This window comes from Ictidomys tridecemlineatus, chromosome 2, assembly GCF_052094955.1.
Source record: "Ictidomys tridecemlineatus isolate mIctTri1 chromosome 2, mIctTri1.hap1, whole genome shotgun sequence".
Lineage (NCBI taxonomy): Eukaryota > Metazoa > Chordata > Mammalia > Rodentia > Sciuridae > Ictidomys > Ictidomys tridecemlineatus.
In genome coordinates this window covers 88,036,231-88,055,227 of record NC_135478.1, presented here as the reverse complement: position 1 = coordinate 88,055,227, position 18,997 = coordinate 88,036,231, and the positions used below count along the sequence as shown (strand labels likewise).

At 47.9% G+C, this 18,997-nt stretch overlaps 1 long non-coding RNA gene across 1 annotated transcript; it reads right to left on the bottom strand.

Annotated features, from left to right (window-relative positions):
* Positions 1 to 359: 359 nt before the first annotated feature.
* LOC144375220 (uncharacterized) lies at positions 360 to 14,982 on the bottom strand. The gene is made up of 2 exons (XR_013434778.1): positions 14,733 to 14,982; positions 360 to 8,197 (listed from the first exon to the last, which is right to left on the bottom strand). It is a non-coding gene; the product is annotated as an uncharacterized LOC144375220 (long non-coding RNA).
* Positions 14,983 to 18,997: the final 4,015 nt, after the last annotated feature.

The window sequence follows — 18,997 nt, the reverse complement described above, 5'->3', positions numbered from 1 at the left end:
GAAGGGAATTTGGGGTACTGCTTACCCTGAGCACAGTCAAAATCGATGGGCAGAAATGAGCAATTGATTGACTCCAAGGTTCAAAGCCAAATAAGGGTCCCTGAGCCAACCATCTCCTCCAGTGCCTTCTAGTGGCAAGAAGAGAAGCGGGTCCGTCTGCTTAGAGAGACACTTTACTCCCAAGAGCAGAGAGGAGCAGGAGACCGGATGGCGTGCTCTCATCCTCTATCCTCTCTCTTTTCAAAGTTCTTAAGTTATAGCTTCACAGTCTTCCTGGGGACCACCCAGTAAAACATAGTCTTTCCCTCACTTTACAAATGATGGCGCTTGACCCCGAGGTATGGAGGCAGAGACTTGGAGAAAGAAACGACATATTCTGAATGTTGGCCACACAAATCAGCAGCCCACACCCCTGCTCCCCTCCCGCTACCATGGCAGGCATCAAAAATCCATCACCGAGCTTCTTCCCACCAACCAGCCGAGGTGTCTCGAACCCTTGCCAGGACAGAGTTGCTTCCGACTGCCCAGAGCTGGCACGCGAGAGGAAGCCGTTAGCTGTGTTGATGTGACCGCGTGGTGCTTGGGCAGTGACCAGGGCCCTCGACACCCCTCCTGCAGCTGTTATTGATGGAGGACTTGCTGGGGGCAGGGGGCTGCGTTCCTCTCCCTTGCTGGTTAGAATTTGAGGTGGGTGTTAAGGTGCCACAGTGCCCTATTGCCACCTCCTCCTGTCCCTCTGGCTTCGGCCTCAGCAGGGGTGGGCAGTCCCAAGGAAGGCTCCTGGGATTTCTGCATTTGTCCCAGGGACTCCCCCAATGCTCTTGAGAACCTGCTAGATGGCACCCAAGCTCCATCTAGGAGTGGAGGGTTAGCCGATGGAGGACGGGCCAGGACTTCAGCCCGGTTTGGAAGCCATTCTGTACACATCGCAGGAGGCCCCTGCACAATCAGGGCCGTTTCCTGGGGCAGTGACTTTGACAATACAATACGGTCATAAAAGGGCTTTTCTTTGTCCTCATGGGCTCACCCTTGCTTCTTGGACTCACCTTCCAAATGAATGACCCGTACACAGGCTCCTGCCAGGTGCATGCCCGCCAGCCCCGGGAGGGCCTCCCCGGGGCCTCTCTGATACCCAGTAGGACTAACTCTAAGAATTCAGTAGGTCGCCCAAGGTCACACAGCTGGACTTCCTGACTCTGAAGTTCAAGCTCTTACCTACCCATAGGACTTCAGATGGCTGGCGGGCGGGTGGGCCCCCAGCCAGGGTGTTCCGGGCCACTGATGGTCGGTGTGGACTGGAGAAACGGATTGGATTTGGCGGACAGGAACTGGGCCAGTTTTCTTGCCTAAAAATAGCCTCGTGTTTGGTCATCCTGTTCGGGGACATTCATGCTCACCCTGGGAAATGCCAGCCATGTTTCAGAGCTTTGAGTCATGAAAACAGTCCACTAAGTCAGATCCCCCGAGAAGAGCACGGTGGGAGCCCGCCCCTGACATCCCACTAGGTGGAGAGAGTGATGGGGCTTCCCCGGGCCTTCTTGTCTCTGAGCGGTCTGGACCCAGGGCGATCCGTAGGTACAGAGATGGTGGCAGGTGGGCAGGGCAAGGCTTTCTCAGGCAGGATGGGAAATGAGGGCTGGACGGTGTTGGCCGCTCTTCACTGAAGAGCTCATTCTCAGTGCAGCCTGCTCCGCCCAAGGCCCGCCTGGTGGGTCCTCTCTCAGTGGTCAATAGATATCCAGTTGCCAACTCTTCTGAAAGGGAAGAGGGACCCCGGGGCTGTGGAAGTGGCTGGACACACACACACACACACACACACACACACACACACACACGGAGACACATTCTGACCCTCCCCTCGGGAGGTGGGGGACATCCTGGGGGAGGGTGGAAACTGGCCAACACTGAATCCACACTTCAACCAAATGGTCCCTCGGAAGGTTCTCGGCCCGAGGCTGAAGTGGAGGGGCTGCCGATGCCCCAGATGAAGGACCCTCCCCAGCGTGGGGGTGCGGCTTCCCCGACCCCACTAGGAGTTACATGGAGAGAAAAGGCTGGCCCTGCCCTCGGGGGCCACCATGCTCACCCACAGGGTACGGGGTGCCTGAAACCGATGACATTGTCATGGGTTTACTGTTGTGACACTTGTGCATAGAGAACTTCCGGGGGGGGGCAGGGGATGTGAGCCCATTCTCAAGATGGACCAGGGCTGTGCTGATGATTCCTAATGTGCCCCGTGTCCCTTCTCTGCCTTTCTCAGTGACAGCTCCTGGTGGGGTTTGGAGTAGAAGGCACCAGAAGACTGGCGGGTGAGGGAGACAGGCCCAGGTGTGTGCCCCTCTCCTCTCTCCACTTTCCATGGCTCTTGCCTAGTCCACCTGCCCAGTGGCCCCACTGCTGGAGGGACAGCATTTCCTAGGCTCCAGGAAGCCATCCCAGCCTTTGTCCCTTTAAACCCTGGGCGTCTCGGTGGTCCTCTGGGTCTTAAGCCCTGCGTCCCCTCTCCTGGCACTGTTGTCAAGCTCTCCCCAGGCAAACTCTTCTGCCAGTGCCGGCTGGCTGTTTCCTGCAGGGGTCTCGGCACACCTGGGGACCCTTCCCCAGCACCCGGAGCTGAGCCTACTGGGCACTGTGACTAAGGCCGCTGCTCAGCAAGTGAGGGCACTTCAGGGTTCAGGCACCGGAGTCGGGCAGACCTGTGTTCGAATCCAGATTTTTACCAATTACGGCCTGCGTGTCTCAGTTTCTCCATTTGAAAATGGAAGTCAAACATCTGACCTCTTGGGATTTTCATGCCAATTAAAGAAGACGATGCATCTAAAGCTTAGCAGGTACCAGTTGCATGATAAAAAACTGACCGTCTGGGCTGCTTTGCTTCTATTATCCCTGTGCCTGGTGGTCTGCAGACCTCCCTTAATCGGGGTGAGATCCTTGGGGATGTTGACCTGTCTGATCCATGGTTTCAGCCCTGGGCCCCCATGTGCCCCCATGTGTTTTACACTGGACAATTCGAGAACTGATTGTGGCAGAGACAGTACCACCAGATCCTGGAACTGCGCTCCACTTTCCTCTGGGTACCTAGGAAGACTGCATTTCCCAGGCTGCTTTGCAGGTGGGACGATGCCGCAGAGGTCTGGCCAACAGAATGTGTCCCTCTTCCAGACAGGGTGGTACACCCCAGCGTGATCTCGCAGTTTCTGGGCCAGCAGGCATATTCTTAATGGTAGGAGCTGGCTTTGGCTTTGGGGACCATGACAGCTTTGTCAGGACTGCTCAATTCTGTCACTGTGCCACAAAGGGTGCTACAGACAAGATGTCAGAGAGTGAGCCTGGCTGTGTTCAGTGCAGCTGTTGGAAGGGCACAGGCTGGATTTGGCCTGTGGGACATGGTTGGCTGACCTCTGTTCTAGTCTCTCTCTTCACCTTTGGGGAAACCGTGGAGGTTGCTTGGGTCTATTTTCTGCTGCTGTAACGAAATACCAAAGACCGGGTGATTTATGGAGAAGACGCATATATGCCTTAAGGTTCTGGAGTCCAGGAAGTCCCAGAGCATGGTGAGGGCTTTTGTGGCTTGATGGCGTGGTGGAAGGGGAGGAAGCACAGGGGAGCTGGAGCAGAGGGAGAGAGCCAGCCAAAGTCACAACAAGCCCGTGACAGCGGAATTAACCTGCTCATGAGGGCAGAGCCCTTATGACTTCTCCACTTCTTCAAGGTCCCCCCTCTTAGTCCTGTTAAAATGGCAACTACCTATCAATGTGAGATTTGGAGGGGACATTCCGACGGTGGCAGAGTTCATCAGTCAGGTTGGTGGCAGTACTAAGGTGGCCTGGGTCCCTGAATGGCTACAGGGAGCTGAGTCCCCTCACCCCACTCCCACCAGAGTGAACATGGTATGATGGATGCTTAGATTGTGTTGGGTCCCTTAGGCACCGTGGTTGTGTCTAAGATGGAGATGCTGTCGGGATCAAAGTAATCACAGTGACACTTTCAGACATGCAGAAGTTTGGCTTCTCCCGTCCTGACCCTCGAGAGAGTGATGGGATTTGGATCCTCAGTGCAATGCAGGAGGCCGACTCAGAAGATGCTCTTCTCTGCTTTTTGTGAATGAGGAAAGGAGGCTGGGGAGGGAGCCTGACCTGGGACTCCCGTGAGCCTCCTCTCTCCTGGTGCCCTGCCTACTATCTGGGAGGTCATTGAATCCTCATGACCCTTTACTGGTTCTCCCTGTGCCATCCCCTGCCCGACGCGTTTTACGTACATCATTTCATCTGAGCCTTAATTTTAAGCCACTTGTCCAAGACCGCAGGAAGACAAGAGAGAGAACGCCATTCACAGTGCCGCGTCCACACCAACGTCTTAGGTAGCTAGGATTCGAACCCTCCTCACTCTAAATGGAAAGGGGGCCCTCTGTGAACTCAAGTGAGAATTTTTTTTAGTAGGAGAGACCTTAGCTCTTTTTAGCTTGATTAAATTTAAAGGCAGTTTTTAAATCCATTTATTCAAAATACACTGGTAGATGCTTCAGCTCCTGGATAATGCTCCTGGATCAGGGGCCAAGGGAAGAAGAGGAAAGCAAAGCCATGTGGGCTTAGAGACCTGTGGGGTCTCAGCCATGTTCAGCTCGGTGACAGTCCAGGTGTGAGTCACCTGCAGCTGGGCTAAGGAGCCCTGGAGAGACCCACCCGAAATCCATCAGGTACATTCTCCAAAGGAGGAAGGGTTGTCTGTTACCAGACCAAGTAGCAGAGTGAGTCTGACTGACCTGAGGCGTTATTGACAGGTGCTTATCCCTGTGGGGAAGGTGGCATTTGCCCTGAAGGAGGAGTGAGAAGAATGGACAAGAGATCAGTTCTCCAAGGAAGAGGAGCAGCAGGCTTCCGTGTCTGGGGCTGGGGGAGCAGAGCTGGGGAACAGCCACAGTGTGGATTAGAAGGGGTAGGAATAAAAGAGACGAAGCCAAAGAAGCATGGCCTTGTTGTCCACCATGCTGAGTTCTCTGGACTTGATCCTGTGGACAATGGGGAGCCAAGGAAGGGCTTAGGTAGGAAGCATGGCATGATCACATTTATGGTTTAGAAAGATGGTGGGGGGACAATCTTTCTAGAAGCCTGAACGGCCATGTGCCCAGGTATCAGGAGGTGCTGGGGAGACCTTCTGGTCTCAGGTGCTCCCTTGGCATATCAGAGAGGACAAGAGGTGAAACATCAATTGTCGTCAACGGGGAGACCGTGTGGCGTCTTAAAAAAAGAAAAAGAAAAAGAAAAGAGAACAGAGAGCAACCACCTTGCGGGTTGCCCCAGGAGGAACTGAGCTGAAGCAGGAAGAGGGCTGGACCCGCCCTGTGGATGGACACCAGGCTGGGTCTCCAAGGGAAGGGAGAGGGATTGGCGTCTCCCCCCAGTGCTTCTCCTCTGCTCCTCCTCCTCCCTCTTCCAGAGCGGTCTCCATTTCCCAACAGTAGATGTCGGTGTGCGTGTGAAGGAGATGGAGAGGGAGAGTCACGAAGTCATGGCGGATGCACCGCTGGTCGGAGCTGTCACTCAGCACTCTGATGGAAAGGGACCGGGTCTCAGTGCTGGCCTCTCTGGTGGCTCAATACTGGGAAGGACGGTTTGGAGTGGGTTTCAGACCAGCTGTGGGCTGAGGGCTCCCTCTCTCCATCTCCCCCTCGCCTTCCCAGTCTGCAGCCACATTCTCCCCTAGAGGGGTGGCTTCCTTCCCAGGGCAAGGCCGGTGGGGTACCAGCAGGACAAGGTCCCTGGAAGCTCTACGCGTCCATCAACTCAGCCTAGCAACCCCAGGGGGGAGAGAACCTCTTCCTCCGCCCTTCAGACCGTAGAAAGGCTCTGATTGGCTTTCCCGAGTCACGTGTGCCACACTTGAGCCAATCACAGTGGCTGGAAGATGGCTTCTACGCTGTGATTGGTCAGGCTGCCTCTGTGATCGACAGTTTCTGTATGAGTACATGGACCTGGGGAGGAAAGTCCTGTAAAACCCTGAATATGTGTCAGGGGAGCATTTATCAGGGGGTTAAAAAAAAGGGTAGAAGGGAAGCTGGGCAGGCAACGGTGATTACGTCATCACCACAAACATCCCTCCTCTTTTCTTCCTCCAGTGCTTACTGGGAGTGTGTGTGTGTGTGTGTGTGTGTGTGTGTGTGTGTGTTACACACCCGTCCTGCTACAGCTCTGAATCGAGGTTGGGGCAGCAGGAGTTTGGGCCTCAGACATGTCTGGAATCCAGTTCCACCCCTCTTAGCTGTGTTCCTTTGGGCAAGGTACACAACCTCTCTGAACATCAGTTTCCTCCCCTGTGAAATGGAGACCATAAATCTACCGTACACGATGGATGGCTGTGAAGATGAAATAAGTGCTTCGATAAGTGGTAGCTGCTGTAAGAATAATTACTATTATTATCGTAATGATTATTATTTCTATCAGGAGGACTGATGTGGGCTGATGGAGGATTCCAAGAGGAGAACTTAGGAGAGACACTGTGTTGGGCTTGCGTTAGAGGTGCCCTCAGCCCGCCCTTTGTTTCAGGGATGGGGAGACTAAGGCCCAACAGACCCCCGTGGACGGAGCAGTGGCGGTGCCGGTCTTTGCAGGAGTCTGAGCCTGGAGCCAGTTGGCCCTGCCAGGAGCTCTCAGAAATTACGAGCCCACAAAAATGCTTTTTGGCTCGCAGCATCCAAAAAGGCCCCACCCATCATGCATAGTGTCAGGCCACCCTCTTCTTGCCACTCGGCCCTGCATGGACAGGCTGGGGAGTCTGCATGTATTTTTTTTTTTTTAATACTTTGTTCTGAAAATAATTGAGGTTGACCGAGTCTCTCTGTGTGGGAGTTGAGCTTTGGAAAGCTTGTTTATGGCGGGACCTTTCCCCACGACAAACGTGGAGTGTTTCCTTCTCCCTCCCTCCTCTTCCCGCCTCAGGGCTTCCCCTCCCTCTCCTTTCTACTTTCTTTGCCTTTTTACCTCTTTTCTTTTTTCTCCCTCTTCTCTTTCAACAGTTAAAGGCACAGGGCCTGTGTTGGGCACTGGGCCAAGGGTGGGGTCAAAGAATCGCTCCTCTGTACATGCACACAATTCCTCAAGTTCATCTTCCATGCCTGGTGCTCCTCCAAGGACCCTGGGCACTGGGGATGCCACAGGATGCAAGCCAGACTGAGTTTCTGTTCTTACGGGGCTTTCCTGGAGTGTCTCCCCTTCAAGAACTTGGACTTTCAGTCTGGGCCGAGCACCTTCAGCGCAAAAGGTGGGTGTGGGGTGAGTGCGGGAGGTGAGAGGGGCCAGAGCATGGGCAGGGGGCAGTCACTGAAGGGTCTTAGCAGGTGAGGGGTCACATGCAGACTCATGCTTGAGGAGGATGCTGCACCCCCGGCCTCCGTGGCACCATCGGGCATGTCTACTTTCCACAGCTCTGTGCTTCTGTCTCTCTGGCGGGTTTGTCCTGTGCCTCTACCAACTTACTAGCCTTTGCAGAATCCCCCACCTCACCCACTGCAGATGACAAGCTCCATGTAGTCAGGATCTGACTGGCACCTAGAATGCACAGTAAGTATTTGTTGAATTAAAAAAGAATGACAGAGTGGATGAATGGTGGGGCAGGCGGGTGAGGGAGGGAGGGAATGAATGAACAGATAGATGAAAACCACCTGCAGTGCTTGGAATGCAACCAGGGAGCTGACTCTTCCTGCTGCTGCTGCTACCTGGATCTTGTAGTTACCTACTCCTCAATGCCTTTTCCAATAGGCCCAAGACCTTAGGAGTCATTTGTGGTCTTAGGCCCACACACTGGGCAGAAATCATGTTCATCCTGGTGTCTACTTGGATCGATTGCTCATGCCTGCTGGGAGCTCTGGACTGAGAGACTTTGGAGGGTGGCTCTGTGCTTGGTGGAGAATGTCACTATCTGTTAGCAATATCTGCCAAGATCCCCTATGGGAAATTGTGAACCTTGGGCTCTTGGGGCAGCTGTCCCCTGATGGTGTGGTTCCTTCGAAATCCTAAAACCGGTTTTTCTCATAGTGAGGGAAGCTCAGTGCTCCCTGAGACTCGAGCTGGCTTGTGGTGGCGATTCTGCTACTTCTGCCTGGTGTGTGGCTGGGGCATTCCCCTGTCCCATTCTTCTCCCCGTCCTTTCTAGCTTCTCACAGGCTTGATCACAAGCCCCTTGAGGGACCACTTAGCCCCATCTGGAAAATGAAATCGACAAATTCAATAGATTATTTTGTCTCTCGGGTTGAAACCAGAAAGTAAATCAACTCCCCCGGGGGAGTTTCTCAAAAGGTAGTGAGGGACCAGCTGTTATCAAGTCGCTGGGAGCGACTTGCTCATCCAAAAGCAGATTTTTTCCAACTCACCCTCCTCCCTCACCTCTCAGTAGCCACTGGGTGATGGCGTTGTGCAGAGAAGGCGGTGGCTGAGGTCTGGTGAGGACAGAGTGAGTCCTCTGGCCTTGTAAAATGAGCTGGGTGGGCAGGAGGCTGAATTGCCGCTCCTCAGCTCTGACCCACAGTTCCCAGTTTCCTTGGGCCAAATCACTTTCCACTTATTTTTAGCATGGGGCAGTAGAAAGGGCAACTGGCTGGCACTTGAAGATCAATTTCTAGTCTCAGCAAGGCTATGTATAAGCATGTGACTCTGGGCTCCATGTTCTCATCTGAAATGGAGTAGGTTAACCCTGTCAGCATCATCCCCTTCACTATTAAAACCACCATCACCATAACTACCACCACCACCACCATCACCATAACTACCATCACCATCACCACTACTACTACCATCACCACCACCACCATCATCACCATCATCACCATCACCATTATTACCACCATCATCACCACCTCTACGATCTCCACCCTCACCACCATCACCATCTCCACCCTCACACCCCCACCACCATCACCCCCACCACATCACCATCACCACTATCACTACCACCATCATCATCACCCCCACCACCCTCACCACCCCACCCTCACCACCATCACCATCTCTACCCCCCCAACCTCCATCACCATCTCCAACATCACCACCATCACCCTCACTCTCACTGTCATCATCCTTATCATCAACTTTAATCCCACATCATCATCCTATTCTGAGTTCTGCTCATGGAACACACGCCAGCCTCCCTGGTGTCCCAGAACAAGCTTCTCCTCATTGGACCCTCACAGGAAGCCGTGGAAGCACGTGCCTGGATTTTCATGCTGTTACTCCAGTGTTACAGATGAGCAAACTGAGACTCAGAAACAGGAAGCCACACTTTCCCAGGGAGTGGGAGAGCTCAGAGCAAACCCAGGCTGGTTCTGTTCTTAATGACCCGATCATGAAGCCTTTCCAGTTCTCTTAAGGCCCATTCCAGGTTTTTTTTTTTTTTTTTTTAAAGCAAAAATTCTACTGTCTTTTTAAGTTTTGCTGTCTTCCGGGTACAACTAGATTATCTGATGTTTTCTTAAGAGCATGTTTCCTGGTGGAGCCAGCCAGAAGTGATAAGTGATGAATCTAATTTATGGGACCATTGTTAGAAGACCTTCCTGATTTTGTCCAGGGGAAACTGAGGCTCAGAGATTCCTGCCTTATTCATGTCCACATGTAAAATTAATCCATCTGGACACCAGTTTCCCTCTAGGCAGGAAAAATTGGCAACATGTCCCTTGGTTAACTTTCCCTTTATAGGAGAAAGAAACTGGAAAGCTGGGTTTGGCGTGGAGTTTAAAATTCTTCCTATTTTCTCAACTTTGTGTGGTCTTGGTTGGTTAGTGACCCAACTGTCTGGCCTCAGTTTCTTACCTCTAAAATGCAGATAGTAGTTCTTACTTCACTGTATGACAATACAGTAGATGAGATCATGTATTCAAAGTACTTACTTAGCATAATACCTAGCACATAGGAGCACATACTTGCTATGTCATGATTATAATCAAGACTATGTTGCTATAATAGAGTACAGTTAATAAACATATATACATATATATTAGTTTATCTGGTATTAAATTCTTTACACAGCTTTTATTCTCTGAATATCAAACTTGTTCACCGTACTAGGAAGAAAAGGCCTCAAATAAATTGAACTGGGTCCAGAATTCCCCTTATAGCTCATACTGTAGATTTTTCACATGGTGGGGTGAAGTGGGGTGGCTGGAATCACGTAGTGGGGCACCTTCGGAAGCCCTCGGACTTGTCTGTGTGTGCAGCTGAGAAATTGACTTCCCCCCAAGTCAAATTATTAATTAGTCGCCTTATTGACTAATTTCTAAGCACTCAGTTGAATTGAGAAACCAATCCAATTTGGACGGGAGAAGAGTGAAAAGCTTTAGTTCATCCATTTTTCAATTGGGCACACTTCATTGTTTGGAGAAAGAGTTTGAAAATAGGGCCTCCAAGCCTGGCTCAGGCCTGGGAAGTCCAGGGATAGGAATTATTAAGCAATCCTGTCTTATCTTCTTTTCTTCTGCTAAACTGATTTCCTTATAGCAGAAGAGGCTAAGAAACCCTTCCCGGTTTAAAGATGCAAAGAAAATGTTTGCAGGGCTGTTACCCCTGCTAAGGTCGAATATTCTATACTGAATGCCTCCTGCGTGTTAGTGCCGTTTACTTATTACTAACAATTATGAGGTTCCTTCATGCAAATCTCGCACATCTATCAAACCATGAAGAAGTCACAATTGGAATGAGGCTGGTTATGGTCATTTAAAAAAAAAATCTCTTATTTTTTATGTAACTGCTGGCTTTTAAGGACTCCTCAGCCCTTTTGCCAACAATTTTCCTGACATCTTCGCTGATAGAATATGGCTGCTATTTTAAAGGTTACGCCTACTGGGCTCAGAAGATCTCAGCTGCTTTCTGAGGGGTGAGGGACAGTCCCCAGGCTGTCGCATGGGCAGGGATCGTGAAGCTGCCTTGGAGGGGGCAACAAAGGGAAGAGAGCTGTGAATCTGTCCACCTGGATGCAGGGGCCGGCACTTTCTCTTTCCTTCTTAGGAAATATGGAAGGGGCCCTGGAGCTCTGTGGGCAAGAGCCGGACAGGCACTGGAGCGCACAGAAGTCCCCAGAGGAGTAGGGGCAGAAAGGGTGGCCGGGCCGGGCTCCCTCTCAGAGAACCCTCTTAGGGGGAAACCAAAACAAACACGGAGAGTTGGCTTTGCATTTGTGGGGGGGTGGGGGGTGGCCTGGCACCACGCCTCCACCCCAAACATGCTTTCGGTCTGGTTTTATTGGCGAGTGAAAAGAATCATTTACTAGTCAAGGGCTACGCGGTGACAGAGTGATTCAGGTAAATGAGCTTCGGTCCTTATGGAGACTGTCCTTCTTCTTTGGAATTTGAGCTTTAGAAAATAAAGCCTCCTTTCCCCACTTGTTCCCTCTACCCCTCGCCCCTAAGCCTTTTTAAAAGGACTTTTCTTTCCCTTGCTAAATCTCTTTTAAGAAGGAGTTCCTTTTCTTTCATACAGAGGGGTTCTGGGGGGAATTAAATTCACCAAAATATCTTAACATCATCAGGGCATCCAGAAAATTCAATGAAATCCAAATTAGGTTCATCCAAAAAAATATGTACAAATACTTAAATATGTACAAATACTTAAATATGTACAAATACTTAAATATGTACAAATACTCCGAGAGAAAGCTTCAAAGCACATTTTAATAACTAACGACTTACCTGCTTCAACCTCCCCCCACCTCGCCCCATCCCAAATGCTCAAAATGCAGTTAAAATGTCAGCTTGTAGTCCCTGAAATCGCCAGCCGTCACCTGCACAGGAGGAGAGTCGGTGAGCCCCACAAGCCCCGTTTTCCACGACTTCCTTGTAATTATCCACCCAGGAATAAGCTAGTGACCTCAAACGCACAGTGTGGAACTATTTAGCCGGGGCTCCTGACAGTGTGTTGGGTTCTATGATTCAAATCTGTAACTGAAACTTTTCACAAAGGTGTAAGCTCCCTGGCCGTTTGAGTGTTTCTAGGCACAGCCCCGAGGAGCTGCATTGGCCTGTCGGGGTCCCCTCACGCTGATCCTCCAAGTCTTCATTCACTATATGTTCTTGTCACTCTCTCCCGGGGGTCTCTTTATCTGCATCCCCAGTGACGTCCAGCTGGAAAGATCCCTAGGATTCTACGACCCTTATCCTTTCTTGTTAAATAACCTTCTCACCAAACAAGGAATTCAGTGTCTCGGGCGTCCATCCCTTACCGGGGATCAAATGCAATATGCTCATTTCAGGTGGCAGGAAACAGAGACCGGCAGAGGTATAAAATATATAGGGAGAAACAAAAGAAGGTAACCAGGCGAAGGCCGGCCGGTGTTTAAATCATGCTTTGCTATTTAGCTGTGAGAAGCTGGAACTCAGGAAATTTGAGGTTCACCCAGACACTCTGGACTCCTGAATCTGTTGTCAGGAAAGGGGCACAATAGTGTGAATTTCCAGTCGAGCATCAGTTGGGCCTTGAATTTCCTGGGTTTTGTTGAATCCCATCACAGTGAAATATTAGACTCTTTTTCCCCAAATATATATCTAATTTCCTTTACCAAGAGCAAAACATATTTTTTTCCCACCAACTTACAAGAAAAATACACGTTATCTTTCCCAATAGGGGATCATCTATTATTGGTGCTTTGGAGAACTTAAAAAAAAAAAAAAAAAAGCCCTAAACAATGTTCTAAACCCATTTGATTGTTTTTTCTCAGATGGGAAAAAAAACTGATTTTGATTTATTATTTCATGTAGATATTATGTAGACGTTCATGTTTGACATTTCCTGAGAAATATTTCCGTCTCTGAGGTCTTTATAAAAAGCATTTTTAAAGGGACTTTTTTTTTTTTTCTTCCCCTGTGTGTATGCATGGTGGCAGATCAGGGGAACCTTTAAGGTCCTTTATGTTTAAAATGTCATTAACTTAAAAGAATTTACTGGGAAACTATGAACTTTATAAAAGACAGACATTTCTTGAGAGTCCATTGCTTTCAACAGTATTTTTTTTTCAAGCCATTTTTCTATTCTTCCGTCTTCTAATTACAGAATGTTTTAAATATGAGTAATTATACCTTGACGTATCTCGTGATTTAAAATGGACCTTTGAGAATGACAGTAGAGTGATTTCTGCGTTTCGAAGTTCAATAAAATCAAAAGCAGTTAAAAAAAATCAGTATACAACTGGATTTGTTGTTGTTTCAAAATCAGTCATAAATAGAGACCTTCTGGGAGGGGGGGAGGCCGGGTGGGTGAAATTTCAGATTGGAACGAAGTTATAACCCACATCAGGAAAACCGTGCCTTTTAATGAGAGAAATGAAAAAGACTTAATCACCCAAACTCCTCCAAAATGACACTTCAAATTACATCAGGGCTCCGAGCGGTAATGCAGAAGGAGAGTCTTTCATCTGAAAAATGAAATACTTAATGATTTCAATGGGTTCCTACCTCCCCAAATTTGAGATCTGCATCACACACAGTGTCTGGATTTCTTTCATGTCTCTAAAACATGTATGCAAACAATACTTTCTCTTGTTTGTCCTCCCCCCATTTCCTTCAACTGCAATTTGCCTTCTCTAGAAAAGTTTGGGGGACAGGGGAGAAGAGGAGCTCTTACAGTTCGTTAGGAAATACAATCGGCTTTTCCAAGCTATCTGAGGATATTAATGTCGCAGCGCGTCAGATCTGCCCGGAGGCAGGAGTTTAAGATCATTTTTCTCAGCTGAGATTTAATGATCGAATATATTTTGTCGAAAGCGGGGGTGTGTGTATGTATGTATGTTACGGTGGGGCGGTGAATGGGGGGAGGAAATTTTAAAAATATAAAAAAGGTTTCAATGCATAGAGCGTTGCCTAATGAACTCGTTCACATTCTTAACGACCAGGAAAGTCGAAACCTTTCATAAATAAACAGTTTTCAACCACCTTTTCCCCAATGCAGGCAATCTTCCGTGCAGCTCCTTTTTAGCAATTTGGAGTACAGGAGATTAAAGTCTTTTAGAAATTTCCAAGGTCAGACCTCAACTAAAATAGGATTAAGGGGGTAAGGGGTAGGAACAAGAAATGAAGAGAAAGATTCGTGCCCCACTTCCCCCCTTCTCCTAACTGTTGGAAATAAATCGGAAGTGATTTCTCCAAATCCTCCTTTCTCTTGGCCAGTGGCAGCTCTTCAAAAGGTTCTGAGATTGTTTAGAAATTTTCTTGTCCCCCCCCCACCTCCCCTCCCTTATTGTAAGAAAAACAGGGCAGGCGCTGGGGAAGGGGGGGGAAGCTGGAGGTCAGCGTTGGGGTCCCTTCCAGCGGGACTCCAGGGGGCACTGTGACATTAAGAACTTGGGGTAAAAGCAGCTGAGAGTTGGGTCATTACAGAAAGAAGAGCAATTTTCCGAGTCTTCAACCATTTTCTCTTCAGATGTTCCCAACCAGTGTTATAACAAAGGAAATGAAAAAAAGGGAAACCAATTATTCCCCCCCACTTTTCTTTCTGGGTTCCATATGTAATGTTTAATTTTTGCAGCGAGGAACTTGGGAGAAGAAACAGCTCTTCGGCCCCCATCTTTGTACACAGGACTCCCTCTTCTCCTTCCCTCCCTGCCTCTTTCTCATCCCCCACCTCATAAATGTTTTCTTCTTCATTTTCCCTTCCTTCCACACCCCTCCCTTGCCTCCTTCTCCCTCCCTCTCTCCTTCTCGCTTCCATTCCTCTCTGCACATAAACAAGCAACAGAAATCCCCACGGCATCTTTCCATCTACCTTGTTTGCATTTGTTCTTGTCCTGAATTTCATCCATCCTTTTAATCAGTTTTGCTGGATGTTGCTTGTGTTTTCCTTCGTCAGCTTTGAGCAGGGAGCCCTGTCTCCCAGGACATTTTAATAGATCTTAACAGTAATTACGTGGAAACTTCAAAGCAAAACTATTTGTATGCGCTCTCTTTTTCTCTTTCTGTGTTCTCTCTCTCTCTCTCTCTCCTAACCCTGCTAAATCCAAACAGCAACAAAAAAAAAAAAAAAATCCTTTTCAAACAGGGCATAAAATCATGTTGAAATTAGCAGCTGGTATTCTGAATTCGTAATGAGGACAAAAATCTCCCCAAATTTCTAGGGGTGAAGAATGAAGGAACGCTGCAAAGAAATACAAGTCTTTATTTGATGAGCTTCCACTAAAAATGTTTCAGATCATGCCTGGAAATGTCGACATTTTAGACAGGGACCAGACAAAATTTGGGATGGTGAAAGGTGAAGCTGAGAGATACATTGAGTTAGGATCCCCGGAAAGTGACTCGGGTGCTGACAGCCCCTCGCTCCCAATGTGAAGGATTTGGTTCTAGCAAATTTGTGCCTCTGGAAAGGCCGTTTTTATGGCAAAGGGCACATATTTTAAATAAGAGTTTAAAATATGAAACATTAAAAAAAAATAGCCACCCAATTCTGGTTTTGTGTGTGCCTTTAATCAGAACTGCGCCACAGGTTCCAAGGGTGTGTGTGTGGGGAAACATTCATTCAATAAAATAAAGAGCAGCAAAGCTGGGTGTCTCATTGACGAAATGTTTTCCAGGGATCCTGACTTTATTATAAATGAGGTTTTATCTCAGGAACTAAAAATACGGGAAAGGAAGGAAATCAATGCAGGGGCTGAAAATACTAGGAAATATTAACCAAATCTTCCCCTTGCAGAAAGATCAGGAGCTGGAGGTGCTCCTGAAAGCTAGGGCGAAGCCTAAACAAAAGGAACTATTAGAATTCCAGAGGCTTGTTTGGTGTAGAAAATAAGTGTGTGTGTGTGTGTGTGTGTGTGTGTGCATTTCTTCCATTTCCCACCTATTTATCTAAATCTATGTAGATGGTCATTTAGGAAACTTCCTTGGGGTGCATATGGAAAGAGAATATTTGATTTTTGTACGCTATTGACATACCTTTTGAGGAATATCATAAATAAGACCGTGTCTTCCCTTCTTTTAATGAAAGCACCCCCCAACCCCTCCTCTATATCAATTTTGGCAACTCTTTGACTAAATCAAAATCTGAGGATTAGAAACAAAATAAACTTGAGAGGACATATAGGCGTGGGGTTTTCTGTTTTCTTAGAAGAGGCAAAATTATCTAGAAAGGGAAACATACAGTGGTTTTTTTTTCCTCTCTGATTTTTAATGGACTATAAAATTGGAATAGCTTGGAAAAGAGAAATGATTAAATATAAATGCTTATTTTCATGTGAAACACATATTAACTTAATCTCAAAATATCCCTGCCTGAATCGAGTTCTTACTCCTTTGGAAATGGACTCACTCCTTCATTTCAGCTTTGTTTCTCTTTTTTCTACTTATTTATTTATTTGTCTTTGTTACGGGAGGGTTTTGTAAAGTTACCGAGGATCATGAATCCTTTGGTAGAAAGGATTTAGGGGTCCAGGTTAAGAGTGTGCGAAAATTGAAGCTCCAAAGAGTTTATTATTATTATAATAATTATTATTATTTATCGATCTAACTGTACAAGACTAATAAGAGTAATAAGAACAAGGACAGTAATTAATAAAAACAATTATAAGCTAAGTTCCTGTCTCCCAGATTTATGATCTCGCCTTTAAATATCTAAAAAAGAAAAGAAGCAAAAGAGGCTGTATTTCTAAATGTGCATTCCCACTAATACGTAATAATGGGACATTAATACAGTAAAGAGCTCGGGCTCCCGCGCCTGAAGCAATTTTGGCAGCTTTGAAATGGGGGAACTTTTTGGCCGCCTGGGCTAAGCAGGAGGGAGACTTATAGAAACGGCCAGTAGATGGCACTCCAGCCCCTGATTACACCTCTTGGACTTGATTTTTGGTTCTGTTCTTGGTCTTTGCAACTAGGGTGTGGACAGGCACTTGGGGTCTGATTTTGGGGAGTCAACCATATCATCCAGAAGCCCAGAGAAGGAAGAAAATAGTCGAGTCAAGGAGCTGTGTTTGGTGATTGTTGGGTTGGACAGCTTTCTAGAACCTTCTTGGAACTAGAAGGGAACTTGGTGTGGGTATGTTTTGGCCTGCCACCATTTAGCAGAGAGAGCAGAGAGTGAGCCTATGATGTTCTAGCATTTTCCAATTCCTTTCAGGCATTTAGGGAGAAAAATAGCTGGATTCTTTGGTTAGTAGTGTAATTACCACCTCTTGGTGGTAATGAAAGACATTTTGGGTTCTTTTCAAACATTTTACCTGAAGTTTCTGCTGAATAGAAATCATAACCATGAAAATGTCCGTGGTAAAGGGAGAACAGGGAGAGGAGATGACGGTGTGCATGTGTGTTTGTACGCGTGTGCTACATTGTTCGATGCACGGAAGGTGACTGACAGATGACTATAATGGCTGGATATTGGATGAAGATGAACATGAGCTCTACCGTGAACTAGAATCACATGATGTGAATCCACACTGGGGACACAGGAACCAACCAAGACTTTTCACTGACCACTTCCTGGTGTGAGGCCAGGGAAGGAGTTATGCTTTAGATGCCCAGGACATCCCATGTTACAGGATCACTGCTGCAGAGAGTCTGAAATGGGAAGAGTCCTCCAAATCGGGGTGGTAGGGGGTGGACTTGGCTACCACAACTGTGGAGAAAGGGGAAGAAAAGGAAGTTTTCATTTTCCTGGAGGCTTCAAGGTCTTCATAACAGCTTCCAAGTGCAGTAAAAACCTCAATGAACTGGAACCAGGCCAAAGAGAGCCAAAGAGGCAAGTAACCAGGAAATAAGTGGCTATCAGGAATGTATTAACAGCAGAAATAACAAAACTTCTTGATGATCCATCCTGGAGTCGATATAGACCTGTTCTTTGTCTCGTTGGCATTTCTTGTGGCTCTATATCTAGGCACTACAGAGAAATCTCTTATAGTTTGCTCAGGGTGCTGCTTTGGAACGATGAAGTCTGAGGGAGTCTCACCCAAGCCCTCATTCAAGAAATGGATTCGCTTCAACACAGAAATGATATTTGCTGATGGTAGGTCCTTTGTTAGGACCAGAAGCCGTGCTTGGTGCTTAACATCTATCATCTCGCTTCATCTTGGTGAACATCCGGGAGGGAGGGAGTGCTATCAGCATCCTGCTTTACAGATGAGGAAACCAACTCTCAGAGAGGTTAGGTCATTTGCCCAAGATCACAGAGGCTGAAAGAGGCAAAACTAGAGCTCAAAGGTCAAGGAGAGTGAGTTTCAAATTAGAATATTCAAGCATGCTTTTCTATTTATTTTGTATGTGTGTGTGGGGGGCTACCAGGGATTGAACTCAGGGGCACTCAACCATTGAGCCACATCCCCAGCCCTATTTTGTATTTAACTTAGAGATAAGGTCTCACTGAGTTGCTTAGCACCTCACTTTTGCTGAGGCTGGCTTTGAACTTGTGATCCTCCTGCCTCAGCCTCCTGAGCGGCTGGGATTACAGGTGTGTGCCACCATGCCGGGCTTGGAGCATGGTTTTCAAAGCTATGTTTTGAGCAGGAAAGAGTTCTCTGTTCATGAGGAATAGCCATTGAACCAAATTTCTCTTGTCCTTGACTTAAAGCAATGTCCCAGGGAAGAGACAGGTTTGAGATACTAAACAATGGAAGTGCAGATTCACTGTCCTACCGAGATGTCATTTGGGTGGAGGCTGAGAGAAGTAGGCCATTCTGTACACCAGTGAGCTTTGCCCATTGGGTCTCACAGAACAGAAATCTGATAAAGCGCCAGGTAGGTCTGAGCAAGCCAAGGGTAAAGCGGAGGTTTCTCCCAGGGCTTGGAATTGAAAGAGGGAAAGACACTGAATCTTAAGGCCCTCTGCCACTTCGTCACTGTCATTGTTACTTGGCTTCAGTTCTTTGGTGATGTTTGGACAGGAGTACAACTGTAGACCAAAGCCAAGGTCAGAGAGCCCTCCTGTCCAGGAATTCCTGTCCTTCCACCTCCTCTTTGCACCCGACCCAGCCTGTGGCTTTGAAGTCTCATTCCAGGAGACTTGTTTCAGGAGCCAAATGTGCTGGTAAAGGCTCTGGGGCAAAGTTAGCTTGC